Raw genomic sequence first — 12,396 nt, 5'->3', positions numbered from 1 at the left:
GTGGGCCCCCTGTGGTGATTTTCTGACAGGTATTTCAGTGGAGTCACCTGAGAGCAAGGATAGGAAGGGACACTCTGCATGGCCTCATGGCAAGGGGGTGAATACTCACAGGTTCCACTGAAAGGATGTGGCAGGGGAAGTCATCTGTTAGTTTATTTTCCAGAAGCTGAGTATGTTTATGTTCAAGCTGCACATTCTTCAGAATTCCCGGGTGACCCCTGACTTGATGGTGGAGAGTGAGGCCCTCCCTGGAGTGGCTGGGAGCACTGTCCCCAGCCACCCTCTACCATCCCATTCCCAGGCCTCATGGAGTGAGGAACATCTGCTTTTTTATTGCAAGCAGAGGGACAGAGACAGGGAAGCACAGCCATTCCAGGTATTGTGTGTGCTGGGTTGTGGGTGAGTGATGAGTGTTGCCTCTTCTGCTTTTCAGGAAGAATCTATTCATGCTGTGACTGCAGCAGAGGCCCTGCGGTGTCAGCAGCCACATGGGGCAATTGTTCATTCTGCCTGGTAGAAGAGGCTTCTCAACGAGGTGGGAGTCCAAGTAAGAGGCAGGTGAGTAATTATCTCTGATTTGTGTGTCCATTAAGGTTGATTATGGCAGGACTGAAACTCATTCCAGTTGTAAGGGGGCAGCTTAGATAGGCATAGTTGTCCTCCACAGCTGGGCCTGCCCTGAAGGTTAGAGAATAGCCCAGGAAGACCATCTGGAAGGTAGCCCTGTGGTAGCTGTTCCTGCTTCCCTCAGAGCAAGACTGGGTGGCCAAAGCTGGGCAGTGGCCATGCTGGTTTTTTTTTTCTGCACAAAGGGTGGAGGGAGGACCCTTGGGGGCAGAGCTGGTGGTGTTTTCAGTGCAACACTGCCATCAAGAGGAAGCAGTTTGTGGATCCGTCTCCCCTGGCAGCTGTGCGCCTGCGCTGGACTGGCTTGGTGGGGAAATGAAGGTGCAGGCGCATCCGGGGTCTGCTCCTTGGGATCTCTCAGAGCCCTTAGATGCCCAGGCCAGCTCGGCCCCTGGGTCAAGTGGGCTGTGGAGGCCCCAGACACAGGGCCAGGGAGCCCAGCTCCAGGTACGCTGGAGGCTTTGGCCCAGCAGGGCAGAGGGGACCTCATGTCGGCCATGTCTGGGTGGAGCTGGCAGAAATCTGCTCAGCCAAGACCTGAGTAAGTCCTGGGCAGCAGCCAGGTTACCATTTGCCTCTTGCTACATCCTCTAGGAACTGTGAGGCATAGTGTTACCTGAGCTCTGTAAGGGAGAGGGTTGGTTAAGTCTTGAATCTGTATCCTAAAAGACTGCGGAGCTCATCCAGTTTCAAAATCTGTGGCAGAGAAGGAAGCTAATCCGTTTTCCTTCCTGTGTGTTTGGGGCACTGCAGTTACACTCGGCCTCCCTGTGAACTCCCATAAGGTCCCCAGTCCCAGCAAGAGCATAAAACCTGCATCCTGATGTCAAATTTCCTTAGGAGAAGCAGAGGGGTGTCCAAGGGCTGGACTAGGGGAATGGGATCCACTGCAGCATGGGAAGAGCCTGCAAAGGCAGTGAGCAGGGAGGGATCTTGCCTCTAGTACTGGAACTCTCTGAAGAGAGTGGACGTGAAGTACATAGAAATTGAACAGAAATGGACCCGTAACTCTTACTGGTTCTGCTCTGTTCCCCAAAATCGGGAGTTCTCCACCTGCCGTATCAGGAAGCCATGTGCACAGCAGGAGCCCTTAGTTTTCAATTGCCACTGGGGGACTGCCTTTCCCTGCCCCCTCATCCTAGCTGTCCTGGATACCCAGGTCCAATGGATATGGGACTCTGTCACCATCCGTTTTCTACTCGCTGAAAAGGTCCTTGCTGGGGTAGACCAGGCCACTTATATGACCCGCTGAGTGAGTCCAACCCACCCTTGTAAACAAACCTCCTACCAGGGATGTACCAAGAAGGACCAGACGCTATGTTTAAATCATGAATTTCATGAAGGGGAAGCATACCAGCTACTAGGGAATAATCAGAAACTTCTCCATCCACTTGTGTCAAGACAGATTGCCCTGGAGAAGCTTCAGTGTCAGGTTGCAAAACATGGCAACAATAAAGGACTGACCTCCACCATCTATCCAGCCTGACAGGTGGGGCCACTCCTCTGTGGAGGAGTCCAGCTCTTGTCACTTTTCAGATTAACTTGTGATGTCTGCTCAGGGGCCCAGATCCCCCATTTTCCCATTTCTCTAGCCTTCCACATGGGATGTAATGGACAGACTGTAGGCCATTCTGCTGGATGGCCCTGCTGCTCCAGAAATGGAACCATCCTTTCTTACCCATCTCTCCTTCTGCCTTTTGTGGCTCAAAAAAGTTATTGGTTGGCAATCAATACAGACACCCAGGAATTAAGGTTGACTTTGTTGGGGTACCTGGGCAGGTGCTGTCTCTTACATTCAGATTTGCATAGACATGGACTTTATCGCGTACTTACTATCTCTGTGTTACTGTGTATGCTTTGCTTCGTTCCTTTTATTTTCTCCTAAATCATCTTTGGAGTGGGTGCTATAGATAGATTCCTCCCTATTACCAGGATATCAGATGTGTGCGTGTTCCCCTGCCAGCCCTCTAGTGGGAACTATGCAGCCCATTGACCCTGGGTGAGGTGGTGTTATTGAGGACAAGTGGATGTCTGTGCTGCAGTACATCCCTCCCCTCCTGACAGGCCCACGTGTGGGCCCAGGGCCCATCGTGATAGAGGAACCGGGTGCTCACGCCCCACTGTCTTGGAGTGAATTTTTTTTTTCCATCTTCCTTGTCATATTCTACTCTGGAATCATCAGAATTCCTACACTTAGCCCCTTATAATATGGCCCCCGCTGTCTCCCCTGTGACTTGGCATGGCTTGGATCCTCCAGTGTGACTTGAATCCGGATTCATTGATCTGAGACCCAACACCTAGCCCACTGGCTGAAGTAATTTCCTTGTCACCCCAGGTCATGTCTGCCTTTGGTGTGGCCTTCAGTGTGTTCCTTGGTCTCTCCTGGCCTGAGTGTGGGACACTCATAGACTGCAGACCTTGGGAGAAATCCTGTGAGAGTAGCCAAATACTGAGGCCTGTTGTCCTGGAATGGCTGTACGTCCTCGCGTTCTGTTCCTTCACAGTACCTCTGGATGCCTGCCCATTATAGTACCTCTGTACTATAGTACCAGTACCTCTGGGTGCCTACCTGAGACAGTATGTCAAAGTGGCCTGTAACTCAGGCAGCATATCTGGCCACCCTGCACTTTCTGGGCAAGTTGGCTGTACGGTACCCAGTGACAAGATCTGAGTCAGACTGTTTTGGGTGGGCTTACGCCTGAGCCTGTGAGGCCCTTGCCTGAATCCCCAAGGGTTAAAGCCAGGTGTGTTGTTGATGGTGCGGCTGCTTAGGCACAGATGCCCTACCAGGGCTGCAAGTGCCTTGAGGGGATTCCCTTTCTCAGTGTGGTCCTGATTGCAGCCCTGGAGGAGTGTATTGAGGCCAGGCTGTGTGGACACTGTGATGGTGCAGCACCCAGTGCTGTGTGGTAACTCATCCTGCTCTCCACAGTAAGGCAGAGTGGCCATGCTGGGCAGCGGCCATAATTTCTACCCAATAGAGTTGTTTGTTTTTTTTTTTTTTCTTAAAGATGTATTTATTATATTGAAAGGCAGAGTTATAGAAAGGCAGAGACAGAGAGGTCTTCCATGCACTAGCTCACTCCCCAGATGGGTGCAATGGCCGGAGCTGAGCTGAAATGATCTGAAACCAGGAGCCAGGAGCTTTCTCCGGGTGTCCCATATGGGTACAGGGTACAGGCCATCTTCCACTGCTTTCCAAAGCTATAGCAGAGAGCTGGATCTGAAGTGGAGCACCTGGGACTCGAACTGGTGGCCATATGGGACGCCCGCCAGCACTACTTTACCCGCTATGCCACTACTGGCTCTCCAGTAGAGTTTTTTGCTGCAGGAAGGGCGGAGGGAGAACATGTTGGGGCAGGGCAGGTGGCAACCATGGTGCAATACCGCCATCAAGAGGAAGATGTTTGCAGATCCTGCTAGCGCTGGCAGCTGTGCGCCTGCGCGGAACTGCCTTGGCCGGGAAATGAGGGTGCTGGCGAGTCCTGGGGCTGTGCCCTGGGAGAGCTCAGAGCCCTTAGAGGCCCAGGTCAGCTGGCACCCCAAGTCCTGTGGGCTATGTAGGCCCTGAACGCAGACAGGGCCAGGGGGCTGAGCTCCAGGGTGTGTGGCAGCTGTTGCACAGCTGGCCAGAGCTTGGGAGCCTGGTGGCAGCCATGTATGGGCGGGGCTTGCAGAAGTCGGCTCAGCTGAGACCTGAATGGGTCCCTGGCAGGGGCCAGGGCACAGTTTGCCTCCTGTCCTTTCCCCTACAAGCCACGGGGTCAAAAAACCACAGAGCTCTTATTTGGTAGGCGGCCTCTGGTGGAGGCAGTGCTGCTCCATTTTCCTTCCTGGGTTCCTTACACTCGGCCTCCCTGTGGACTTCCGGGTCGGCCCCAGTCCCAGCAGGAGCGTGGATCCAGAGTCCTGACTACAGCAGCAGTGAGCAGAAGCAGCCGTGTTATAGAGGCCCTGGATGGTGGGGGTTGTGAGCTGATGAGACCCTTGCTGGTGTGGGAGGAGCCAGTATAGGAGGTGAACAGGGATGGATCTCCCCCTGAGTCCCTGGACTCTGAGGGGCTTGTGAGTAAAGTACACAGAGATTGGAGAGAAACGGATGGGGCATGGTTATGGGTTTTGCTCTATTGCCCTTAGTCAGGATTCTGCCTCTGCTTTCCCAGGAGGCCAAGTGCCCCTCAGAAGCTTCAGCCCTAGGTTGTAGAACACGGCAGCCCGGAGAACTGCCCTCCCTGCCTCCTCACCCTGGCAGGCCTGGACACCCAGGCCCCTTCCCTGTGCTGCCCTGGATCCTTTTGTTTCACTGCTAGTGAAGCAACACTCGGTGGGCTGTGTCAGCACCAGCCGGAGGAACCGGATAGCCTCAAACCCACCTGTCCCCCGTCAGAAACGTTCCACTGGGAGTCTACACAGATGGAGTGGAAGCCACAGTTCAAGTGCCTCCATTTGGTTACCCTGTTGCTCCAGAAATGTCTCCTGCTCAGTCCTTCCCCACCTCTCAATCCACCCTTTGTGGATGGAAACACAAAAGAGTGGCCCCAAATCCATTAGGCCTTAGAGGCAATGTTTTCATTGGAGTCCTGATTTGCTTTAAGCTCCTTTGCTCTCCCTGGGGAATGTTCCTGGGTACAAAACAACAAATACACTTGATGTATCTGCATTTCCTTTCTTATATCATCTTTTTATTTTTTATTTATTTATATTATTTTGACAGGCAGAGTGGACAGTGAGAGAGAGACAGAGAGAAAGGTTTTCCTTTTCAGTTGGTTCACCACCCAATGGCTGCTGCGGCTGCGCGCTGTGGCCGGCGCACCACGCTGATCTGAAGCCAGGAGCCAGGTGCTTCTCCTGGTCTCCCATGCGGGTGCAGGGCCCAAGGACTTGGGCCATCCTCCACTGCCCTCCCGGGCCACAGCAGAGAGCTGGACTGGAAGAGGAGCAACCGGGACAGAATCAGGCGCCCTGACAGGGACTAGAACCCGGGTGCCGACGCCGCAGGCATAGGATTAACCTATTAAGCCCCGGCACCGGCCTTACATCATCTTTTTATTTTATAACAAAGGTTTATTTCAGAGTGAGAGCTATGGAGGTGAGAGAGAATTTCCATCTGATGGTATGCTTCCCAGATTGCCACATTGCCCAGGACTCAGCCAATCCAAAGCTCGTAGTCAGAAGCTTTATCTGGGTCTCCCACATGGATGCAGAGGCCCAAATGCTCTGGCCAGCTGCTGCTGTTTCCCAGGTGCATTAGCCAGGAGCTAGATTGGAAATGAATAGGTTGTGACCTGGCACCCATGTGGGATGCTAGCATCACAGTTGGTTGCTTCGCACACCATATCATGATCTGATTGCCATGCATCTTTGTACAATTTATGCCCTGAAATCAGATTATCCATTTGCCAGGTTTCTGAGCACACTGGGAGACTTTGTAAAGCCCTGGTAAGGTTTTGTCTTCTGGGAATCTTGGGTCCTAATTTCATGTAGGATGAGTTCCAGGGTTTCCTCTTATTCATTTCCTCTTTTTGGTTCCTTTGCAGCCTATCCTAGAGAGGGGCCAGGGGATACTTCCCAAGCCAGCATCTCATCCAGCTCAAGGAAGCTGGAGTTGGCCTGGGTAAGAAGCCGAACTTTTGGGAGCAGCATGAATCGACAGCATCCACATCTGGTGGGAGGAAGGGGAGGATGATGCCTTGGCTCAGCTGCATGGAGTGTCCCAGGTTGTAGCTCCATTTGTCGAGGAGTCCAGAATGACTCCACACATGTAGTGTTATATATTAATGTTAGCCATCGCAAAACACACCGAACACCAGAGTAAGGGAAAGGGTTTATTGGGGAACACCCAATAGAGCGGAGTGAAGGGGGTGGTGAAGGGAAAAAGAGAAAGAGAGTATAAGAGAGAAACAGAGAGGAGAGGAGCTAGCCAGGAGAGGAGCCAAGAGAGCAGAGAGAAGCCAAGAGAGCTCAGGAGAGAAGAGCCAAGAGAGCACGTGTTCAGGAATAGGCCCTTTTAAAACTTTGCCCGAGGGCGGGCAAGGAAGCAGGAGCAGTGAATCCCATTAGGATGGGGATGGAGCTTGACCACAGAGGTTGGGCCCTGTGGCCATCTGGCTAAAACTGCGCCAGTTTCCTAACATGTAGGTCACCTAGTTCAGGACCATTAGTTTCCTTTACCTTCCAGAGCATGTGGCTGTGCACCCCCCCACCCCATTCAGCCCTACCTCTTCACCGATTGACTCCAATTACATGTGCAAAATTTTTCACCTCTGAAATTACTCTATCACGTGTGCTTATGAATACTATTCCCATTCCTTTTATGTGCCTGAGGGATCCACCTTGGATACAGATAGTTTGTAATTAACGTGCCAGCAAGTATGTATTTTCCATGGAAAACCTCTGGGAGTCCTAGACAGCTGACCCTGGGTCAGGTACAAATAGTGTGGGTGTCTTTGGTGTGGCCCTGGCTTCCCTCCTGACTGGCCTCAGTGTGGGACCCTCGTGTCTGCAGAGCAGGGGGGAGTCTTGTGAGAATAGAGAGGCACTGAGGCCTGTGGTCCTACGATATCTATTACTCCTCATCTTGGCACCTTCCCCATCCTTACCTGCCTGCCTGAGATTTCCTGCCATGCTGTCTGTCAATAACACTGTTAGAATGTGTGGCTGCCACAGACCTCATGGTCAAGGTGGCCTTGCAGAGTGCAGCTAAAACGTCCAATTTGACCTGTCCCAGGTGGTCTGGGTCTCAGCCTTTGGGCACCTTGTCTGGATTCCCTAAGGGCAGACCTGCCTTCTAGGGCCAGTGGTGCACATTGGGAAGGTGTAATGCATTTGTGGGTGTAGCAGTGGGCAGCTTTATCAAGCAGAGCCTCATCCAGCCCATGAGAAGGGTGCAGAGGCCAGGGTGCACAGGTGTGGAGACTTTGCACACCTAGTGCTGTGTGGTACCTGTTCCTGCCACCTGCAGAGCTAGCCAGAGCAGCCATACGGGGCAGCAGCCCTTCTTGTTCTCCGTTAGACAGCACTGGGTGTTACTTCTTGCATAAAGGGTAGAGAGAAGACCCAAAGGGGCAGGGCCAGCATCTCACCTAGGATAAGGATCTGTAGCAACCTTAAGAGGGTATTGGACATTGTGGGGGCAGCAGTAATGGACAGGGGCCTGGTACAGTGAGTTGAAAGTATTTAGCAGATTATTCTAGCTGTTTTCCCAGGCACATTAACAAGAAGCTGGATCAGAATTGGAGCAGCCTGAGCTTGATCAGGTGCCAATATGAGATTCTGGCGTTGCAGGCAACGACTTTACCTGCTATGCTGCCTGCCCCATGCTGTGATGTTCTGATACGTGTTCATGTAGTCACTGAGAACATAGACAAGGAGGGACACACTGCAGGGATAGATGACAAGGGAATGGGTACTCATGAGTTGCGCTGAAAGGACATGTCAAGAGAAGTCGTCTGTCCTATGCCTTCACAGGGCATCTTGACAAGAGAGAAATCTCTTTTACCAGCCCCCCACTTAGCCTTCCACAGCTTCCAAAAGCTGAGTATGTTTATGTTCAAGCTGCACATTCTTCAGAATTCCCGGGTGACCCCTGACTTGATGGTGGAGAGTGAGGCCCTCCCTGGAGTGGCTGGGAGCACTGTCCCCAGCCACCTTCTACCATCCCATTCCCAGGCCTCATGGAGTGAGGAACATCTGCTTTTTTATTGCAAGCCGAGGGACAGAGAGACAGGGAAGCACAGCCAGTCCCAGGTATTGTGGGTGCTGGGTTGTGGGTGAGTGATGAGTGTTGTCTCTTCTGCTTTTCAGGAAGAATCTATTCATGCTGTGACCGCCGCAGAGGCCCTGTGGTGTCAGCAGCCCTCAGGAAGGAGACAGTGCTGAGGTAGGTGGGTTCCTGGCATCGGGGAGAAGTGAGGTACTCCCCGCAAGAGCAGGGCTCTCTCTTTCATACTCAACGGAAATGCAGGGTGCTCAGGCCTCTGACTTCCTGTGGTTGAATGTGGGCCCCCTTCCTACACATGACTGTTATTTCTGTGATCTCCTGATGGGTCTTGGTCGCAGATCAATATCCCAAGACCCTCAGGCTACTTGGGATTTATGACCCCAGGTCATGTCTGTGATGTGTTCCTTGCTCCTTCCTTGCCTGAGTGTGGGACCCTCGTTGTCTGCAGACCTTGGGAGAATGCTGTGAGAGGAGGCAGGGCCTGAGGCCTGGGGTCCTGGGATGGCTGGGACTCCTCACTCTCTGCTCCTTCCCAGCACCTCTGGGATCCTGAGACAGCATTTCAAAGTGGCCTGTAGTGACTCAGAATATCTAACCGTCCTGCACCTCCTGAGCAAGCTGACTGTGCAAAACCCGGTTAAAAGATCCCTCTCGGACTAATGTTGAATCAATTGGGTTCTGAGCCTGTGAGTCCCTGGGTTAGACTATGGAAGGTTACAAGGAATTCCAATTCTAAAAGGCAGCTCATGTAGATACAGGCATCCTCCACAGCAAGGGTTACCCAGAAGGTTAGGCAAGTACTCCTAGTGCCTAGAGTAGCCCAGGAAGGCCATCTAGAATGCTGCTCTGGGATGAGGACAGTGCAGTACTCTGTGCTATTTGTTAGTTGTACCTGCTCAGCGCAGAGCCAGCTGCCTCTGCAATGCTGGTCACCAGCCATTCTGTTGCTCCATTGTCAGCACTGGGCGTGTTTTACTGCAGGAAGGGCGGAGGGAGGACCCGCGGGGGCAGGGCAAGTTGCATTTGCAGTGCAATACTGCCATCAAGAGGAAATCCTTTGCGGGTCCTGACAGCCCTTTGGGCTAAGTGCTTAGGTGGTACTGGCTTGGCAGGGAAACGAGGGTGCAGACAGGTCCCAGGGACATGCCCTGGGAGGGCTCAGAGCAGTTGGAGGCTCTGGCCAGTTCGGCCCCCTTGTGTTTTGGGATGTGGAGGCCCAGACACAGGCAAGGACTGGATGCCAAGCTCAGGGTGTGTGGCGGCTGTGGCTGAGCTGGGCAGTGCTCCGGATCCTGGTGGTGGCCATGTTTGGGCGGGGCTAGCAGAAGTCTGCTCACCAAGACTGAAGTGGGCTCAGGCTACCATTTGCTTTCTGGGCAATCCCCTGGGATGCAGGGGCGATGGGGTTAGGTGAACTAGGACTCCGAAAGGACTCCTTCAGCCATAACTCCAACTCCTAAAAGACCACAGAACTTATCCAGTTTCAGAATCTGCTGTGGCAGAGAAGAATAATAGATATGAGAGTAAGAATAGGTATAAGATACAAGAATAAGAAGATAATCCGATTTCATTCCTTTTGTTCTGCGTCACAGAAGTTATGTTCATCCTCCCTGATAACTCCCATGAGGACCCCATTCCCAGCAGGAGCATGGAGCAAGAATATTGACACCAGTGGTCCTTAGCAGAAGCAGCTGGGTTGACAGGGGTGATCCTACGGCAATGATACCACTTACATAATGGGAGGAGCCTGCTGTAGCTCTTCCTACTCTTCACAGAGCCAGGGAGAGTGGGCATGCTCTGCATAGTGCGTTGGGCTTTTTTGGCTGTGCAAAGGGCGGAGGGAGGACCAGCTAGGGCAGGGCAGGTGGCATTTGCAGTACAATACTGCCATCAAGAGGAAGTTGTTTGCAGATCCTGCTAGTCTTGGAGGCTGTGCGCCTGCGCGGGACTGGCTTGGTAAGGAAATGATGGTGCAGACAGATCCTAGGACGGAGCCCTGGAAGCACGTAGAACCCTTGGAGACGCGGGTCAGCTTGGAACCCTGCATTGTGTGGTTTTTGGAGGCCCCACAAACAGGCAGGGCTAGGGAGCTGAGCTCCAGCATCTGTGTGGACTGTGCCTCAAAAAAACCAGAGCTTGGGAGCCTAGTGTCGGCCATGTCTGTGGCACTAGTGGAAGCTTCTCCCCTGGAGCCCTGAGTGGGAACTGGGTGTTTTCCTCTCTCGTCTTGTCTTAGGACTAAATGAGGGAGTCTCGCTCTCTAGGCTGAGTTTTCTGGAAGGTTCCCTGTGGCTTAGCAGCTTCCTGGTGAAGGTCCACAGGGACTTGTGGAGGGAAAGAGATTTCGGTGGGCACTAATGACAACTGGTTATTTTCTTTCCTCTGACCCTGAGAGCTTTTCGGCTCAGCCTGTCTACTGCATCCCATGAGAACCCCAGTCCCCACAGCAGCAGGTACACAGTCCAGAGGGGAATGGCCTGCAGCAGCACTAACAAGAGTACTGGGCACCCTCCCTAAGTGCATGGGAACGGATTCTTGGGCCGAAGAAGCCTTAAAACGCCGTGACCAGGAATTGGCTTTGCTCTTGAGAGTCAGAGTTTCATGAAGGGGTAGGAGGGTAAAGCACGCAAACTACTAGACAGTAGCCAGGAACTTGTCTACCCACTTGGAGAAGCTTGTTTCAGGTTGCAAAACATGGCAGCCACTTAGGACTGGCCTCCACTGCCTCTGCGGCCTGCCAGGCTGGGCCACTCCTTGTGGAGGATTTCAGCTCTGTCATGCCTGTTCAGGAGCCCCATCCTACTTTTCCTTACTTGAGGAACCTTCCACGTGGGATGTGGATGGACTGGATGCAATTCTGAAACAGCTCCTGCTGGGTGACGCTGCTCCTCTAGAAATAGAATCATCCTCTCTTCTCTGTCTCTCCCTCCACCTTTTAGGACTGAAAAAAAATCTTGGTTCCTGCCAAACACAGATAACCAGAAATTAAGGTTTACCAGGTTGGGTTACCTGGGCAAGTGCTGTCACTTACTTGAAGGCTTTTGTATCTGTGGGTGTATCGTCTCCTTGAGAGGTACTGGTCAGAATATCATCTTCACCACTCCAGGTTTTCTGTGCAAACTTGTGGTGTTTATACTCAATCTCCCTAGCTCCTGTCTCCTTCGCTAGGATACTGCTTTTATGAGCACAGTAAGTCAAAGCTTCACATGGAATGAGCCAGAATTTCCCTCTTGTTCTTGCCTCAGTTCCTCCCTCCTCTCTTCATGACCCCAACCCAGAGAGTGCCCAGAGATACCTAATCTAGCCAGAACTTTGATCCTCTTAAGGACTCAGGAGCAGCCCTAGTAGGAGTGGGCATTGTGGGGACATCAGGGAAAGGGGGGGGGGTCCAAGTCTACCCAGTGCACAGTGAGGGTGATGCCAACAAGGAGATAGGTTCCCCACACTGCATTTCTTGGGTTGTCAGCCAGGGTTCAAATGAATGAGCCCTGACTCCAGAAGGCAGCAGATCTTGGTTGGGGCCTGTGACTTTGTAACTGTTTCTAGAAGCTCTATGTGAAAGTGAGGTAGCACTCTCTGCTCACCTCCCCACATGTTCTTTTATTCATTCATTTCATTCATTCACTCATTCATACTTGCACACATACATTGACTTTCTCGCATAGTTACTCTCTCTGTGTTAGGATGTGTGCTGTGCCCCGTTCCTTTTATTTTCTTCTCTATCCACCATGGAGACCCCACTGTTGATAAATATTCCTCCTGTTACCGAGTTATCATATGGAGTATTTTCTCTTCCAGTCCTCTAGAATGTGTTATGCAGCCATTCACCCTGTTTCAGGTGCTAGAAGGGCAGGTGGATGTCTGTGCCACAGCACCTACCTCCCCTCCTGACTGGCCCAAGTGTAGGACATTTGTCATCTGAAGCCCAGGGGGCTGTCATGATGTAGGAGCCAGGTGCTCAGGCTGACTGTCTTGGGTCACGGATTCTTCTTTGGCCCCTATTCATGTAACTGATCTCATGCCTGTGCAGCTTTCCTATTTGTGTCTAA

At 52.3% G+C, this 12,396-nt stretch overlaps 1 protein-coding gene across 15 annotated transcripts in view; it reads left to right on the top strand.

The window, feature by feature from the left end:
• LOC133753512 (uncharacterized) overlaps window positions 1-12,396 on the top strand; it is a 212,508-nt gene that overhangs the window by 40,517 nt on the left and 159,595 nt on the right. For all 15 annotated transcript variants that reach the window (XR_009865069.1, XR_009865068.1, XM_062184180.1 and 12 more), the window contains exons 6-8: window positions 434-558; window positions 6,165-6,241; window positions 8,431-8,506. The gene's annotated coding sequence lies outside the window, so the exon portion shown is untranslated. The remainder of the gene's footprint in view (window positions 1-433; window positions 559-6,164; window positions 6,242-8,430; window positions 8,507-12,396) is intronic.

Source organism: Lepus europaeus, chromosome X (assembly GCF_033115175.1).
Source record: "Lepus europaeus isolate LE1 chromosome X, mLepTim1.pri, whole genome shotgun sequence".
Taxonomy (NCBI): Eukaryota; Metazoa; Chordata; class Mammalia; order Lagomorpha; family Leporidae; genus Lepus; species Lepus europaeus.
The sequence above is the reverse complement of the archived record's forward strand: the minus strand, read 5'-3'. Positions and strand labels throughout refer to the sequence as shown.